Source organism: Pollicipes pollicipes, unplaced genomic scaffold (genome assembly GCF_011947565.3).
Source record: "Pollicipes pollicipes isolate AB1234 unplaced genomic scaffold, Ppol_2.1 Scaffold_3216;HRSCAF=3773_pilon_pilon_pilon, whole genome shotgun sequence".
Lineage (NCBI taxonomy): Eukaryota > Metazoa > Arthropoda > Thecostraca > Pollicipedomorpha > Pollicipedidae > Pollicipes > Pollicipes pollicipes.
Genome location: NW_023596251.1, coordinates 6,524,652 through 6,540,664, shown reverse-complemented (window position 1 = coordinate 6,540,664; position 16,013 = coordinate 6,524,652). Strand labels below are relative to the sequence as shown.

Sequence of the window (16,013 nt, the reverse complement as noted above, 5' to 3'; positions counted from 1 at the left end):
TTGTGTAAAGCCTAAAAATGGACGAAATCGGCAAAATGCAGCTTCACAACTAATGTGCACGTGTCACATGACACGTGCAGCATGACATCGTACACGTTTCAGTGATTGCCCGTCAGATCACCTATCGAAGCATGCCAGTCTCCGTGTACTTCATTCCATGGTTTCTGAGATATCACGAAAACGTGCAAGCCCCTCAAAAGAGCAAAATCGTGTAAATCCATAGTTCAACACATGGTGGCCATGACATGTGACACGTGTCAGCTAACATTATCATCTCGCTCCTTCCATTGATCAGTAAAGCGACAATCCTAGGTTTGTTAGTGTCATAGTTTCCGAAATGTGGCACAAAAAGTGCAAATCTGCGGAAGAGACCAAAATCCATCTGTGATCCCGTGCCGTGTGATATATGCGTTGTATCATTTGGAATATCAAAACTTGGCATATTAAAGTCGTCCTGTAAAAAGCAGCGCACCGATGTATTGCACAAACTCGCGACGCGACTGAAAGTGTATCCACGTCAATAACGAATGATGGAAAATAAAAGCCACGTCTGTGCGCGCACGGCAACAGCAATGTACAGCGCGCCGCCGACCGCCATGCCTGAGCCGAGATTGTCCCTGCGTACCACCCGTCCGCCGGCCCACTGCCGGACAGACTCCGCTGCTTCGACTGATGACGCCACAAGTGTAATCGGCACGCAATGCTTAAATCGGCAGCTTAAACGTCAGCTACAATTTGTTTCTGGTCATTCTATATGACATGAACTTAGGCATGAACTGTGACTTACAGCGCGCGCGATCCGCATGTTTCATGCCGGCCATTGTTCCGATTACCACCACAATGGCTAGCACACATCACGTGCACTGTCAATGTTGACGCAGGCACATCGGTGTACGGTATACGTCACGTGACCGGCCGCCGCCGGCCAGTTTGTTGCAGTTTTGAGGGTGGTACCAGGTACCACACTGGGGAGGCGTGCTGCCATTGCCGCGGTCGCGTTCACTGCCGCAGGACCTCTCGGTAAACCACGTTGCGCGTGACTGGAATTTCGATGCCGGCAAAGCTGCCCACATGTGACATGAAAAGATACAGCTGCCCGTGTGTGAACACGGGAGCGGGCAGGTACACACCGACCCGCTTCTTCGTCTGTCCCCGGCTCCTGTTGTCGTTGTCGTTGTGACTGTTGACTTACTGTTGTGTCGTCGTCGTTGTCGTTGTTGTTGTCGTTGTTGTTGTCCCCGGCGAACGCCACGCTCACGGGGAACGTTGTCCACGCGAACGCCACGCGAACGCCACGCGAACGCTCGTGTGCACGTGCCCCGGCCCGGCGGACGGTCAATGAAGTAGTCATTGATCCATTTGACGCCGGCACTGAACACGGTGAGGATGGCCCGCTCTTCGAGCCACTCTGTGTCGTCAATGTTTTGCGACAGGTCGGGGTAAATCCGGGCCGCCAACTCAGCCAAGGACCGCGCCGAGCTGCGCACCGCCGGTAGCAGCACAACATGGTCTTCTGTGTAGGGGCACAGGGGCAGCTGGCTGGACCCCAGCCGGCAGAGAAAACGGGCGTACTCACCCGCCTCGGCGTCCCCCTGCAGCTGCGCACGCATATTGGTGCGCAGCGTGAGGCACGTCACGTGCTGCCACAGGGGAGACGACTTGAGACACGCGTCGACAATGTGATACCTGACACCGCCCCTGACAACCGGCAGGATTTGCTGCCAGTCGCCCGCGAAAACGGGAAGGAGGCCACCGAACTCCCGCTCACGCACGTGGCGCAGCACCGCGTCGACGGCCTTCACTGCCCGCCGGTGCACCATTGCCGCCTCATCTCACACCAGCAGCACGCAGCGTCTGAAATCGTCGGCGGCCGGCGAGCTGTTGCGCAGGGCAGGTAGACGCGTCGTGCAGGTGGAGTGGGATGTTGAAGCGACAGTGGGCAGCCATGCCGCCATCCAGGAGGCTGGCGGCGATGCCGGACGACGCCACGGCGATGGCCTCGCCGCCGGCGCCTGGCCGTCAGCCGTCAGCAGCAGGTTCTCCAGGAGTGTCTTGCCAGAACCTGCCGGAGAAAGAAATGCATCGCACATGTACACGCACTGCGAACGCACATAGCATGGTGAGTGCTTGCGGTTTGGTGCATCATGCCGTGCATTTGGCGCCGGCGACGCCGTGGTCCTAAGTTCGGCCTTCACTGCCCTAAGGAAGTTCGGCTCCGGCGGACTACGGTCCACTCACTGCTTTCCGCCGGTGTGGGGAGAGGCGGCGAGGCAACAACTGGTGAGCTGGCCTGTGTCTCAGAGGGGGCACAGGGTGCCATCGAGACGGGGGACGATGTTGCCGATGCTGTGGCGTGCACCTGAGACGCCGGTACAACCGACAGCCCGAACGATGTAAGCAGTTTAATGAACTGCGTTCCAGTCATCTGGTCTAAGGAGACCTCAGGTGGGACAGGAGCCTTAGTCGCTGTGGCATATGATGTTTTAGGGTGGCTCAGTTCATACAAATCCCTTGCTTCCCGAAATGAGATGTTCTTCGTGGTTTTCAGTGCGATGATCTCCTTGTCTCTGGCGTACGCCGGGCATGGACGATCGACAGTTAAGTGAGGTTTCTGGTTTTTCCCGCAGTTCACACACCATCGGTTCGCTGCAGTGCACTGATCACTCGGATGCTCCGGAGAAGCACACTTACCACATGCTGGCTGGTTGCGGCAGAAGTCCTTCGTATGTCCAAACATTTGGCACTTAAAACATATCATGGGGTTCGACATAAAAAGACGCACCTTCACCTTCACATAGCCTACCCTTACTTCAGGTGGTATGCCAGGACGGGTGAATTTCAGCGCGATGTTGTTCGTGGGGACCAGCTGCGCACCCCTGCGCACCTTGATGCGGCGAGCATCTGTCACCCGGAACTCAGCGAGACCGTCGACTATTTCCTCATCACTGACAATTCTCAGGTCAAAATAGCTGATGATACCCTTGCTTCTCTGCGCTTCAGAAAGTCATGATTCGAGGGGTAGGCGCTGACGCACTACCACCTCTACTCACCCAGGGGGTGGTGGTGCCGCCAGGGTTACCCCGGCGCTACACGGGGCGAACGACGCCTCCCAGGTGTAACCGGGGAGACCCTTCCCCGTCCTGACCGGGGTTCAGCGCCGCCGCCCCTTGACCCCTTAAGCCGCTGCACGCGGCCAGGCGCCCCAAGCGGAGACCCGTACAGACCATCCAGCACCCAAGCAAGGAGCACCCAACCGCAACGCGAGCGACAAGTCGCTAGACCCGCGTGGGGCCCCACAGGACCCCCACGCCCCCGGATATCCTGGCCAAAGTGGAGTGTTGGGACGCACTGTGACTGACCCGCACGACGCGCCCCTCAGCCACCAGGATCCGACCAACCCGGGGACGTGGGCGAAGGGGCACGGTGACCCCGATAAAACGAGAATGAAGAGTGGTGATAGGGCCGGATGCGGGAGTGCGGGTAATGTGGAGGGAGCGGCGCGGGACAAGGAGCAGGAGCTCACGTACCGGCAGGGTCGCTACGTCCTGAGAGGAACAGCTTGCGCTGTCCACCCGTTACCGGAGCTGGGACCCGAGGGGGCGCTAGTCCCCTATACCGGCCGAGGCCGGTGCCCCTGCGGGGTTGCGGACGTCATTGACGACACAGATGGCGTGATGCAATCGCAAAACTTTGCGCTTCTGAAAGTGCGGCTGCTTACTTACCTCCCGGTGCCTGCAGAAACATGGGACCACCGCCGCCCGCGTCCAGCCGTCGCATGACCTCGTCGTAGACGAGGCGCTGCTCGTCGGTCAGCAGCGGCAGGCGGGCGGCCACGTGCGCACGCTGGCGGCCCAGCGCCTCGCCGCCGTTCTCGGCGATCGGCTGGCTTGGAGCGCCGGCCGGCTGCAGCAGGCAGGTGGTTCCACACAATGGTGGAACAAGCATGCCGTAGCGTTGTTTTCAACATGCAAGTGATCACAAATCTCGCCGCGGCCACTTTGTTGCGAAAAAGTCCAAATTCAGAATCGGACGTTTTTGGGTCTCAAATGAGGGCCAATAGCAAATTCAGCGCGAGTACAAAGCGGATGCATGTTCTGTGCTTGTTGACGCGTTTTGCACGAGATGGCCATTTTTCAACATAATTTCACCTTGATTGTACCAAAGTGAGAACTTTACGGCACAGGACAGTTTATGTCACACCATGGCACGGGAAGGCAATTATGCGTCAAAACAGGTGTAACGCAACGCCTGTGCAGAATTTGAAAACGGCCGCTTTTTGGGTAGTAAAACATTCCAAAGTCCTATCTCTCAAGCCAATGAAAATAGAAGGCTGCTTATGTACCTGTGCATTTAACCAGTTTCTGCATCCATTGCAAAATCGACATCGACCGCCGGTTGTGAGTGTTTTTTGAAATAACGTAAAAACTATACATGCGTTAATTTTTTAAGTTACAACTTCTTGTTCGCCGTGCAATGATGCGTCTTATGACTTATAATACAACATGATTGCACCACTGGAAACATAGAGCATTTTTGATGCGTACAAATGTCCATGGTTTTGTTTCTGAGACCCGCTCCGTTTGAAAGCAGATTGCCGATGCAGACGATGCACAATGATGGAACAATTTGATGCGGCCACTTTGTTGCGAAAAAAGTCAAAATTGTGAAATGGACGTTTTTTCGTCTCAAATGAGGGCCAATAGGACATTCAGCACGAGTACAAAGCGGATGCACGTTCTGTTTCGGTTGACGCGTTTTGCACGAGATGGCCATTTTTCAAGAAATGTTAACGTTGGTGTTACCTAACTGAAAGCCTATCGGCACTCGACATTTTATGTCACACCATAGCACGGCAAGGCAATTGTGCGTCAAAACAGGTGTAACGCAACACCTGTGCAGAATTTGAAAACGACCGTTTTTTGGGTAGTGAAACGTTGGAAAATCATATCTCTCAAACAAATGAAAATAGAAGGCTGCTTTTACTCGCAAAGGATGTAAAATGATGTTACTACTAGTTGACTACATGTTTGGTCACCGGGTGATGACCAAAAATGTTGGGCGTGACCATTGTTTTGAAAAAAAATTAAAATTTTCCAAGCTCGATTTTGTATTATTGAATGAAGTGGTAGGCAAGAAGTGGCAGTGGCAAGTGTTCTATGCATTGAAACAGTTGCCGAACAGTTCGGTACTTCCAGTACCTGGCAGTACGGAATTGCTTGATAGTACCGAAATACCGGTATTGTTAAGCTTTTTCGTGAAAATTGTTCAAAGCGCTCCGTAGTGGTTTCAGATAGTTTTTTTTATGTCGGAACTGGTAGGATGGTTTTTCGTTGGTGTATTAGATAGTTGTGTTTACGAGTCAGAAGACTACCTTCCCCATACGCACACTTACTGTGGCGGCGCCTGGCGCTCTGCGCTCTTTTTATTCAAAGATGTGTCTCTCTAGGCGTTGGAATTCTAGTATCATATTGGTGTCATATTTTTGTATTATTTCTTATTGTTTTATTGTCATGCCCGAATTGATCATGGCTGCAGCATTATCATACCACTATCTTAGTATTTGCATGAATTGACGTTGAAAGCTTCTTGTTTTACGGCCAGTTAGCTTTTTATGCATGCCGGATGGAGCCGGCTGTTTGGCTCACTGTCAAAGCCCCACAAATAGAGATACAGAACTTTAGCAAGAGGGACCTAATAGAAGCCCTCTGACTGATGTGTCAGGTTATGGCACTACGGGTGGGAGGGGGCCGGGTCCAAGTCCAATCGTGCCGTTGATCTTGGGTCCCGCGGGGTCCTCCGGTCGCTCCTCGAACGCCATCAAACAAAGTCCGTGACCGACTAGGGACCACTAGCCGAGACAAATCCCCTGGTCACGCACTATGGGCCCCTGGCCAACAAGGGGCCCAATCACTGTTTCAGAGACCCAGGCCAATGCCAATCGTGACCCCTGATCTCGCTCCTGTTTGGCAAATGCCTCCCAAAGTTCAGGATGACAGGGAGCCATCTGTCCGGTGTTCGCGGTCTCTGGCCGAGTTAGACATCAGCATTGTATCAGGGGGTCATTAACGGTACAAAAGGACCTCTGACCGATATTTCAAGTCATCACCCTATTTGTCGACTAGCCCTGAGAGTCCCATGCTAAATGTTCTTTTTTCGGGCTCACGGCTTTCTACATATTGAACATATATGTGCATGAAAAGTGCATAGAAATGAAGCTTGAACAATTCTCTTTCCATTTCTGAGCCCAAAAGGGCGCGCCGTGGCGCTTCCGAGCTTTAAGGCAAAACATAGGCCTATGCACGCGCTGTGATATCCAGGTGTAGGATCGATTCCTTCTGCTGCCAACTCTTCAGCAGAGTTAAAAAAGAAAACAGATTTAATACGGTCACTAACCACCAATTAAAACATTGAGTACGAGCGATTTTTCGACTTATATGTATATATATATATATATATATATATATATATATATATATATATATATATATATTTAACATGTGTAGCCTACAGATACGACCGATGTGCTATGGAACGTGTTGCGAGTTATCAGAGACAATACACATCGTAGATTTTGATGTCTATGAAATATATTTGACAGGTGTTATGCAGCCAACGGGCTACAGGCTGTGGCTAAGGACTTCTGCCACAACGTCTGCCAGAAGGCGTATAGCTTTCCTGTATTTGACATGTGGAGCCTGTCGCGTCGTCATTCGTCTAAAGCTGGCTGTCGCCAGCGCGGCCAAGGGAGGACCAGGCGCTGTGCTCGGTGCCGAAGTTGTGATGCTGGCGGCCATTGCTGCACACGGCCGGCAGTGCTGCCTCAGATACAGCACAGCAGCGATGGCACGGTGGCATTGCTACTGCCTGTCGTCCCTTGCTCTTCCGGCTGACACCATGGGACAGTAACCATTCAGGAACCCATGGTTTCTCCAGTAGAGGTTCCGAGCTCCGCTTCCAATGTTGAGGTCCTGATCGTCAACACACCCACTGTTGAGGCCGACACACGCACGGTCCCAGCCTTCAATGGGTACATCGGTTGATGTGGCCTGTCATGGCGCTGCCGAACTGTGTTATGCGCCGACTCCACCCGTGCGTCGCACAAGTCTACAGAAAGCTGTCACTGTGATACAAATGCAAGGCGCTGTGTCCGCCAAGCTGTCCAAACGGCAAATGCGGCGGCTATTGCCATTGGTCCAGGGGCAGATTACGTGTCGCAACTACAGCCGAAGATATTGAGCTATGAAGAGTCTCTCTTTCCGCCCTCTGCTCCCTGTGGATAGTCTACCATAATGAAAGCGTGGTTCTCAGGTCTTGGTAATAGAGGCGTAGATCCGGAAATATATTTGGAAAATAATGAGATAAATAAATAAATTCGAGGGACTTTCTTCAAAGTTGGAGCTTGCAACACTTCCGGTGAATAGAAGATTACAACCCTGCTTGAGCAGCAATTGTGCTTGAAAAGAGAATGGTTAGCATTATAACGATAAGTGCCATAGCGACGAGGTAAAACATTTGGAACGGACGTAAGTCGTGAGCTGAACCTGGTTCCAGTGAGCAGGTTCTGAGCCAATCCAAATAATTGGAATAGAAGACAACTCTGTCGCCGGCATCCCCTTGTTGTGTCCGTTTCCGTGTGGGATAGGCGGGTCATGATCCAAATCCGATTCAGTTTTCACTTCGCGAGAAATCCAAACTTGCTTGTTTTGCAGTAACGTGAGTCGTGATATTAAAAGGCATCGACAAGATAAAAATTAAAGCCGTTGCGTACGTGCCAAAACTCAGCAATATGCTCGCACACAACACGAATCAACGGCTGCAAATTTCACACGTAGGTTTCTCTTCCACCGGTATGTGACGCTACGGAGGATTACAATAAATGCAAGCCGACCGTACTCCTGCATTACACGCTGGCAAAGATGGCGACGGCCCTTACCCGTACACACTCTCGGTAAAACGTGTCAGATGCCGTCCCGGGTCACCCTCCTGACCACTGCCGGCGTGGAGTGTTACTCAGTTATCGCTTCCCTCCACGCGGGCGCTTTTAACCTCCAGTGGCACGTGCAGCTGCTTCTTTTCTGAAATGGTGCCCATTCAATTCGTCCCTTCTTCGGGTTCCGCCCACCTGTCTGTCACTTGGTTACCCACCCAGCGGGGCGCCGGACACGGTAGGCTGGTGTTTACACGCAGAATGTAAACATCGTTGGAGACAAACATAGACGCCGCCATTGCACTGGCCATCCTAAAACACCATAGAGATCCCGCCATCGACGCCCGAAGGGAGGGCGACGAGGACTCAGGTCGCCGGTCAGGCCGAGTCTCCAGGGCGCGCCGGCCGAGGAGACCGTGAGGTGTGGACGCAGGTCGTGCCGGGCGTTCTTCTTCTGCCGAGGGGCCCCACCGTCCCGTGGAGCGCGCTGTCTACCCCCAGGCCTCCGAGGGGCGTGCCATGGGGCTGGACGAGGCGCTGCCTAAGGCGCATGTGCGGCAGCGGGAAGCTGCGAGCGGTGAGTGCGGCCGTGCGAATGGCGAGCCGCCCGTTGTGGACGGAACGCGGGGAGCGTCGTCCAAACAGGGAGCCGTCACCCCGGAGGTCAGCCGAGGAAACGAGTCGCCGCCCAGCTCGTCCAGCTGTCGGCCCAGCAGCTGCTTCGGTGCCAAGCTGGCAAATTAACGTGATACACTATGGCAAGATCGAAATGCGATAAATGAATTTAACTTAACTGAAAGAGGACCCACGCCGACGAACCAATTATGATGCCAAGGCATGATGCATCGAATGCATGCGGTTTCGTTTTTGCCCCGTTGAAATATTATCAGTTGCAGTAGTTAGTAGCAGTATTATCAGGTGCAGTAGTTAAGGGCGCACAGCCATGGGCGGGGAGGCAGCCGTTCATGGTGCCTGACCGGACCCACCATTCCGCCAATGCCCTGGTCACCCGCTTCACCCTAGCTCTGTGGCTCACATGAGTGTGCGTTGATGTCGGGTGCACCGGAGCCACAGCGTGCCGAGCCGTGTGCTAACATCATCGAGCTCGTATGCTGACCAATGGGCTCCTCATTATAAAGTCGCTCTTGTGAAGAGGTGTGACAGCGGCAGCCGGCGGCGCACAACATCCAGCGGCGGCCAGGCAGCCGCGCACGTCGCCCACCGCAGAACCCCTCCCCCCTCCCCATACACACTAATCGGACATGCATGTGTGTGTGTGTAATTGGAGCTTTACCCATGGCAGGAAGGGCGGGCACCGCGGGGAATCGAACCCCGTATTTCTGGTTTCACAGGTACGTAGTGATTCACACAGACGCGGATGAATCGGACAGAAATTCAGTCAACGCACATTTTGCGTGGTCATGGATGGTTTTCAGAGGAGCACAGTTCATATCTCCGCGTAAAGCTATCTATACCGATGGATAGTCGATGGGGAGGCGCTGAAACTGGGCATCTAAATCGCAGAAGTCCGCGCTAAGGTCCGTGCATGCCTGGGTGGGTGATACACAGGCCGCACTAAGGTCTGTGCATGCCTGGGTGGGTGATACACAGTCCGCGCTAAGGTCCGTGCATGTCTGGGTGGGTGAAACACAGGCCGCGCTAAGGTCTGTGCATGCCTGGGTGGGTGATACACAGTCCGCACTAAGGCCTGTGCTTGCCTGGGTGGATGGTACACACATCCCAGGATAAACCACCTTCGAGCATCGGGCTCTGTCACAATCCAAAGCGACCCTTCTGATTGGTTTCAGTCCTCATTCCATAGCCTTTAGAACTATATATAGTTTATATATAGTGCATAGCACGGATCTCAGTCCATAGTTCAGGGGAGTGATCGGGAAAATGTTGGGTTCATTCTGGAGTCCGCAGGCCTTACGCTGTCGCCAGCGCCTTACATGTCCACTTCCCGGGTGAATTCTGTCGCTAAGGCGCCTATCACATTGCCCTTGATCCCTTTGAATTTTCTGGTGGGGCTCTGCGCTGTTTTGGGGCACTATCTGCCTACATGCTTTGGCACTCTTGATCGATCAGGCTCTCCTCCACGGGTTCTCCCGATTCGCCTGAAAGGCTGCACGCTTTTGCATATAAAATACTTTTTTTCGTGGCCGCACATTCCAGGATATCCTCAGTTGCTCAGGGGCTCTTCACATTGGTCTCAGGCTCTTTCGACCTGCTCCGAGGGCCTTATGCTGCTGCTGGTGCTCATATGAGGTAAGGCAAGAGGCCGCCCGATTCTCCGTTGCTCTCGGGCCCTCTTCTTTGAGCTAGGGGTATTTCGCTTTGATCTCATTTGCGAAGGACTCTTCACTTCTGTCGGCGCCCTCTCTGTTAATTTGTCCGGGCACTGTTGGTTGCATAGGAACATTAATTCATGCACACTGCTGATGGTTAATCTTCCTTTGCTCGGAGGGCCCTGCGCCCTGGCCGTGGTCCTAAACTCCCGCCAGCCACGACACTCCCAATCGTTTTTGGAGCCCATCACGTTGGTCTTTTGTGCTTCTCGCTTGCTCTGAGCACCCTATACTCTTGACGTTGACGGAGCGAGACGGGACGGGACGGGACGGGACGGGACGTGAGTTGACGGGAGCACGTTATTCTAATGGAACTACAAAGAACATGAAACATGAGGCTCAAGAGAATGTATTAAAACATGTTTGGGACTATATTAGAGCACTCTTGGTTTTATTTCCCATACAAAATAGCTGAAATCTCATTTGAAATGCACGGGTGCCATGCCGTAGTGGACAAAACGTCGGGCTTTGTCGCCTCTTTACAACTATGGTGCAGTGCCACGACAGGAATTGTCTGATGCGTTTTCTGGCGAGGGCAAACCTCAGGAAAAAACAAAAGAACAACGCTTCCTCCCCGCTCCCTCCTCCTCGCGCTCCCTCCCTGGAGACTGGGGCCTGACCTACAGCGGCGGAGGCGCACGCCCGACCCACCCCAGCCGCCCGTGGTGTAGTAGAGAGCGGGCGTGCGGTCCCGCCCAACGAGCACCATCTGAGCGGCGCCCCCAAGGCCCGCAGCCTGGCCCGCCAGGCCTGGCTCCCGGCCCCTGAGGTCTGGTCCCCGGGCCACCACCCTCCGCTTCGGCCCCCTGAGGCTCGTCCCCCGGCCCCTCGGGCCAGAACCGAGACACCGTTGACGCCACCTCAGACCTCACGGCCGTTCAGCGGCGCACGCTGTGCGCGCCCGAGAGCCTTGTCGGAACCGGGGTCATCAACGACTGGTTCCCCCCGAACCAGTCTGGGGGTAGAACCGTCAGGGTCGAGTCGGACTACCTCCCCGTCTCCTGAGAGAGGACCCCCGCCCCGCCCGCCCTCCGTCTCCCCCGCCCCCTCCAAACGGACCCGCGCTGGCCATGTCGAAATGCGCTCCCGCACCGCTGCACGAGCAGCAAGACGGCCTCGCTCCCCTCCCCAGAAAATGAACACACACATACAACACCGAGGGACAGCCGTCAGACCATACCAGACGAGACCAGACCGGTCTAGACCAAATCGCTTACGCTTTTTTCAGAAATCTGGGTCTGGACTGCTAAATCTGCTCCCTGCCTTTAACGATAGTTGGATTAATGAAAGGTTCCCTGACACTTTACACTGTAGCACTCTTATCCCGATACTAAAACCTCGTAAGCCTCCGTCTGACCCTTCGAATTATCGCTCTATTTCTCTGTCAAGCTGTGCATGGAAGTTATTTGAAGGAATGGTCACCGCTTGATTTTTAATTATGATCAACGACGTTCGTAATCATTTGCATGAAATTTCGCCACATTTGACGTATCCCCTTTTCGCTGACGACCTGGCGGTGTGGCTTACCCACCCCGGTGTTGATCGAACAAATCGCTTCGTACAATTTGCTCTAAATGACACCCACCAATGGTGTGAACGGTGAGGTCCTGAGATTCCACTGCTAAAATCAGCAGCACTTACTTGTTCTAGGCAGCGCGTGACCCCAAATGCCCAGCGAACCCAATTTAAACCCAATTTCAGTATCTCGGGATCACCCTGGATACCCGACTTACGTCCCCCCCCCCCCCATTTCGCCGACCCAAAACATCGCTGCATCCGAGGCATACCAAGCTGTAACCCCGGCGCGGACCAGTCACATAGACTCCACCGCGAGCCAGAGCTGCGGACAAATTGGAGGTCCCGCCGGGCATCCCACCCAGCCTTATCCAGCTCCCGTCGGCGGGAGGGAGACCGTCGTGCCCGCCATCAGCGAGGCGCGGTCGCCGGGGGGAGAAGACGCCGAATGCCCTCTCGCCCTCGACCGCCAGTCGCGGAGAGCCGTCGCTCCCACCCCTAGGGTGGGGTCACGTCCCCGTGCAGCTGGCAGGCTGTGTTGTCGACTTGTTTCAAGTTGCATGCGGCGTCGCGCCGCGTCACGTGTTAGAGCGCGGCCGCGCTTCGGAAGCGAAGACGTCCATGCAGCCGAGCAATGCCGGCAGGCCGGCAAGGTCGCACGGCCTTCGGCTGCCGGGCCCGTGCGCTGGAGCAGGGCAGACAGCTGACCCCCGGCCGGCCCGCAGGCGATGCGTGAATGCCACGCTGCCGACAGAGCCATCTAGCCGTGGGGCGCGCACAGCTGCGCCGTTATGCACAGCTGGCGGCCACGGTCATTGTCAGGCGTTTGGTCTTGTACAACCCTGTGATGCGTTGGCGCTGCATGTTGCCGGCCTGACGGCACGCGCTGTTGGTGACATGGCATCGGCCGCCTTTGAGCTGATGTCAATCATGTGTTTTCGCCGGCGGCCACAGTGTTGAAATTTGATGGCTATTGCTGTTTTTTGTGTTTGTTTAGGTTTTTTCTTGGCGTGTTTCTTCATTGTTGGCTATGTAGTCGTTGACTTTGTTGTTGGCCCTGGCCATGCTCTGCTCGTGCTGGCTTTTGCGTCGGCCCACACATCTGAGGTGATGCGTCTTGGCTGTGTGCCGGCAGCGGCGCGCATGCAGCATAGCCGCAAGACCATATTGAACACACGTACTGATTATACATGTATTAGAGCATATCTTGATTTATTGACACCGCTGTCAGCATAAAATGGGCCGCTCCTGGCTGTAGTGCAATGCCAGGCCAACCCGCGACAGGGCAGGAGCAAGCTCCAGTAACCCCGCCAATGTTCAAACATCAGTTTAATATTCTGGTCCCCATGTTGGGGACGTATCAGATATAAAGCTTATAACAACATATTTTTATTCAGAAAAATGCATGTTTGATAACAAGAGAAAGAAAAAGAGAAGCGGATGCCGCTCCACGATGTGGAGGGCATTTACACGCGACACGGTTGTTGGATGAAATTCAAGAAATGGCATTATAAGAACGGCAAGAACAATGTGAACAAGCGCCAGGTCGCGCAACGCACAGGTTGTGCTAGTGGCGCCACCTTACGTTACTACAATAACTGAGCAGTGGTAGCGCCACCAGCTGCGCAGCAGATGGCGCTGCAAAGCAACTTTCTGGCGCGACGTAGCGCGCCGCCAGGGGGAGAATGTCGGCCTCGGAGGCGAGCTCGGTAAGACAAACACAGCCGCGCGAGGTGCTGGCGTGCAGGTACTCCTGGCACGCACGAGAGGGCAGATGGAGTGCCCCCTTGACCCTCCAGCGAAGCTCGGCGTCGAACTGACGCAGAGCCTGTTTTAGGGGGCAGACCCAGCCGGAGGCAATGGGTCAGCCGTGGCAGGATGAACGCGCGGGGCGCGTCCACTTTCTGCCACGGGGCCAGCGCGCTGTTTCAGGACGAGGCGGGCGACCTGCTCCTGCATGGGCGTCTTCAGCTGCATGGGCGTCTTCGCTTGACACGACACAAATGCACCTGTTGCAGTTGCATCTGCATCGCTTCTCGGCATTTTGGCTCAGTTCAAAGTGTAGTACTGCCGCACCCACCCTTCTCCTACTGTGTTATTTGATCTGTGTATTAGTGTAATCACCGCATCACGAGATGTCCGCCCCCCCCCCCCCCCCCCACTCCCCAACTTAGGGTTTTATGCCCACTGTGTGGGTGCAATTGATCCTGATGTTTTCCGTGTATTGGTGCAATGGAATGCAGATCATAACGAGACGCTGCCCCATTGTCGGAATTATGTTCTACTTGTTCTCATCGAATCCGTGTGTTGGTGTATTTACGTGACAATGATCAAGACATTCCCCCTCCGCGATTTCTGCTAGCGGCGCGTGTGCGCGTGCTGTACTGATTATTACTTGATCTGTGCATTAGTGTAATCATATGGAATCAACACGAGATGCTTCCCGGACGGTGTCGCACTCCGGCGTGTAGCCCCCGCCCGTTCCCTGGGTTGGCCGGCCGGCTGTGGGTTTGCCGCTTCCCTGCAATGTCCGTAGGCGTTGGGCAACTGGGGCAACTTGTGTCGTCGCCGCGGACGTGCCGTCTGGCTGCGGTGAGGTCGCCGACCGCCAAAGGCCTGCAATCCAGGCAGCATTGACGGGGCGATGTCGGATCCCGCCGACGACCTTCCCCCCCCCCCCCCCCCCCCCGACCATGCCCACCATGGGCAGCGCGGTGAGCCAGCGCTTCACCCCATTGGCGGCACGCTACACCGTACCGTGGCATTATGCAAGTATGGCTTTTTTGTAAAACACTGTCGCGTGTACATGCGCTGCACAACTTGAGTGCATCCGTTTGTCTTTTTACCATTTCCTATAATGAAATATGACCTTTTATGACTACAAATCTGTTCTCATGAGCATCATATCTGATACGTCCCCCAAATGGGGACCAGAATATTGAACTGATTTTTAAACATTGGCGGGGTTACTGGAGCTTCCTCTCGCGGTTTGGCCTGGCTAGCCGGCCGATGCCATGTCACCAGCAGCGCGTGCAGTCAGGCCGGCAACATGCAGCGCCAACGCATCACATGGTTGTAATGGCGAACGCCATACAGACCAAACGCCTGACAATGACCATGGCCGCCGGCTGTGCATATCAGTGTTGCACGCCCTGCGGCCAGATGTCTCAGCCGGCAGCGTGGCATTCACACATCTGCTGCGGGTGGTCGAATGGTCGGTTGTGTTGCCAGCTCCAGCGCACGGGCACCGCAGCCGGAGGCCGTGCGGCCTTGCCGGACTGGCGCCATTCCTCTGGTGCATGGGCGTCTTCGCTTGCGATTCACGGCCGCGCTCTACCACGCGACGCGGGGCGACGCCGCACTCAACATGCAACAAGTCGGCAACTCAATTCTCCAGCTGCCGTGAACGCAAACGCAGTACGACCAGCTGGGCTTTCGTCGCCCGGTGCGACAGCCATCTAGCGCCCGTGCTTCCAATCTCTAGTAGAAGCGGCTTGGAGAATTTCGACGGCAGCGACACGCGTCCCGGCGTCAGTCGCGCGCCCACGGGCGCGGAGAGAGGGTGTGTGCCGCGTATCGGCGGCAATGTGCATCTATTGATAGTGACGGTGTGCTGTAACGTGACCGATGTCTGGTCACGTCATCGGTGATCGCCAATCGCGTGAGGGGACGAACAACGCACTTGCGTCGTCGGCGCCGGCGACCGCTCCATGGGCGCCGACTGTCGGCGACATCCGGTCACGCGCGAGTGTGTCGACGCAACCGTTGGCCGTCTCGACCAACGGATATTTCGCGGACGACTCAAGGCGCAACAAGATGCTCTGCAAACTGTCATGTGAGCTGGTGCCCATGCGCGGCGGGGTGAGCACTGCTCGTCTGCTAATCACTCGCCGACCCGGCGCACAGAACAGGCGCGTGCACGTCGGCCTTGCATAGCGACAGCGGCCGGCACGACACAAATGCACCTGTTACAGTTGCATCTGAATAGATTCTCGGCATTTTGGGTCAGATCAAAGTGTAGTACTGCCGCCACTTCCCTTGTCCTAGTGTTTTATTTCATCTGTGTGTTTGTGTAATCACCGCATCACGAGATATCCCCCGCCCCCGCCCCCCCCCCCCCCCGCCCCTCCCCTTAGAGTTGTATGTCAGCTGTGTGGGTGCAATTGATCCTTTTTTCCGTGTATTGGTGCAGTCGAATGACAATCACAACGAGATGTTGCCCC

The 16,013-nt window shown here is 55.0% G+C and overlaps 1 pseudogene; it reads right to left on the bottom strand.

Moving 5' to 3' along the window:
• Positions 1-13,022: 13,022 nt before the first annotated feature.
• LOC119091084 (uncharacterized) lies at positions 13,023-13,197 on the bottom strand (annotated as a pseudogene).
• Between the last annotated feature and the right edge of the window lie 2,816 nt (positions 13,198-16,013).